Source organism: Sinocyclocheilus anshuiensis, unplaced genomic scaffold (genome assembly GCF_001515605.1).
Source record: "Sinocyclocheilus anshuiensis isolate Anshui unplaced genomic scaffold, SAMN03320099.WGS_v1.1 scaffold301, whole genome shotgun sequence".
In the NCBI taxonomy this organism is placed as follows: domain Eukaryota; kingdom Metazoa; phylum Chordata; class Actinopteri; order Cypriniformes; family Cyprinidae; genus Sinocyclocheilus; species Sinocyclocheilus anshuiensis.
Window position 1 is genome coordinate 359119 of NW_015539837.1, and position 3077 is coordinate 362195.

Genomic DNA, 3077 nt, shown 5'->3' on the forward strand with positions numbered 1-3077 from the left:
CACACACACACACACACACACACACACACATATACTGTCATTAGCTGTTGTACTTGGCCCACAATTAGCAAATAAAGTAGCAAATAAAAATGGTACTAAATGGTATTTCTGAACTACTTATTCAAAATTAAGAAAACTATGCACATATGTATATGATTTGACTAAATATCTGCTCATTATAACGGGCAGATCTATCTACACCAAGTCAGTCAGAAAACATTATTAAAAAAATTCCAAAAGACAGATATTCTGAGAAGCATCATTAATCTGAACGTTTATGAAATCTCTCCTCCAGTGATTTATCAATACTGGCAGAGAGTTTCATTCCATTCTTCTTTTTACTTTTTGTTTGTGGGGGATTTACAGACATGCCGCATACTATGTGCCACATAGAAACAGAAAAAAAGTGATCACGTGATTTTGTTCTGCACTTTAGTTCAGCATTCAGTTCACAAAACAGAGCACTCTCAGTCAGAACAAAATTGAGAACATGTGGAGATGGAAATATTTACACTTCTGGGCCTTCTGGGGGGTGAGGTGAGAATTAGACCCAGCGTGAACCAGGCAACACCAGATCTAGCCTGTTTCTATAAATGGGTTTCGGATTGTGAGGTATACAGGAACTGAACTTTCTGCAGGTGTCCTGTGACGCTGTTTCTCAATAAAGCAATGCAGCTGGTTTGTGGTCCAGGTCAATAACCATGCAACAAGGCATCTGCAGTGTATACCATATACCAGAGGGGATATAATATATTTACACTTGAATAAAAAAAACTCACCTTTGCTTCCCTCCACTGACACACATTCAGGAATGGAAAATGACCTCAGGCCCGGCACAGTCTGAACAGCAGAGAGGTGAGAGGTTGAACATTTTTCATACAACAGCAGACTGTATGTTCACCATCGGTTGCCAGGTCTCTGCTGTATGTCACAGCCACAGGCTTTAGGAAATCATTAGCATGTTAAGAAAATATAGCTGACTTTGCTTTCTAGAAGGAACACAGTTAGTCTCACTGGCATACAATCAGCCAATCAAATTTGCTTGGGGTAATGGCGGACGGAGATGTCTAGAAACAAAAAATTCCTCAGGTGAAAGGAACATGTTCACCATGAAGTCAGACACAGAAACATGCTGATTTACATCACCTGGCTGTCCATGCCAAGCTCACTACGGGCGACAACATTTTTTTCCAATCTCGGGGGGCTACTTCAAACCTGCCTCATAAAACGCTGTATTGTTCAGTTTTAACTGTGCGGTACTGGTGATGAAATTTCCTTCCTGTGGACTTAAGGGTTTTAGATGTTCGATTCACTCAAGAATGTTTTGTTCATAATGATGGTACCTCCCGGGTCTATGAAGCTCCTGCACTGTGAAATAAAGCACTCGTAGAAAATTCAACGCATACACAGACATAATTTTTGCTTTTAAAACACCAAATTTTCACCCCTAGCAAAGATGCAGTGTGTGCTTTTCTGAACCTGTGAGGTGAAACATTACAGCTCTCTAACCAGATCCCAGTAGTGTCATTCAAGGAGCCAGCAGATCTGGAGTACATTATGAATCCCCAGTCACTGACTGAAAGGATGAATAATTACCTGATTAAAATGTCTCAGTGAGTGATTTATGCAAGAAGAAGCTGCAAGATGTTCCTCCTCTGGGACATTTGGTTTATTCAGTGCTACTCGGCTGCCAGTAATGCATTGTATGTATGAGAGAATATGACACTTTGCACTTGCATGACTGACACGCAATGTTATTTAAATGGCTGTCCAACTGAGCTAATTTTCAGTTTTTTGAAAGCCACAGCATAGTCACAAACATATTGTGTAACAAACTGAAGCAAAGGGGATGGGGCTCTCTCTTGAGTATAGTGTACCCTTTTATACAACTGAAAAAGCAGCTTGTGTGCAAGGTGTTATTTGCATGCCTTATTGACATGCTGGCATGCGCAGAAACTTCACTGGTGCAAACCTCATGAGAAAGGCTCCCAACAGTGAAACGTAATGTATTCGTATAATATAATGCATATAATAATGCATATGCATAAGAAACAGGCTATTTTAAGTAAGTTTCACAGAATATGATGGAACTGCTACTGCAGCAGGATATTTTGTCTACAGTAGGTCTTGTTTATTCTTTCTCTCAGTAACTTGGGACGTGCATTTCACAAAAACAACCACAGGCAAAGAGGGGAAAATACCGTGAAAATACTTTGATAAAAAAAAAAAAGATTTACTGTTGACATCAAAATGTTTTCACTTGGACTGAGAAAACAGCATTTGCACAACTTCTCTATACAAAATGATTCCGCCCCTGTAAATTTCTCTTAACTTTTAGGTAGTAGATTTATGAAAAGTGCAGTAATAAGAGATCAAATTGGATTTGGATCTTTTACAAAACGTTTGTTTATTGAAATCAGTGGTGTTTTGGGGAAAATCAAATGTGACACTAATGAATGTCTTGTGTACTTTAATTCTTTTGGACACATCTCATAAGGATATTGGTTGATAGATGAGAGGGGCAAGTGGGTAAATGCAATGAAGTCAAAATGAGTATCAGTGACAGCTGGCATCTCTCCTACTTCCTGCTTGGTGCACAGCAAAGACCAAGGCTATCATTTACCCTCTCAGCAAATGTAGCCAAATAGTATAATCTGAACAGTGCTGATGAAGACATTAAAGAGGAAAAGTTAATCACAGTTTTCTGTTCACAAACAGTAGCCTACCTAATTATTCTGTATCCATATTTTTTAAATCAGTATATTTTTAAAACAGTATATTAAATGGAAAATTTATATATTCAAATGCAAAGAGAAGTATCGTACTTTATTGCACTGTTGAAAAAATAGTTATTATATAAGTCTAGAAATCAGATTTTTTTTTCTCCTGGGTATATAACTAATGGTGTCGCTGATATGAAGAGTGAAACACAAGATTTCATTAAGTCAACAACTATCTTTATGTCTTGTTGACCAGGTGTCTAGGCATATCACATCCCCTCTGTAAGCTGTCTTATCAGTTTCAGATCTATCTATCTATCTATCTATCTATCTATCTATCTATCTATCTATCTATCT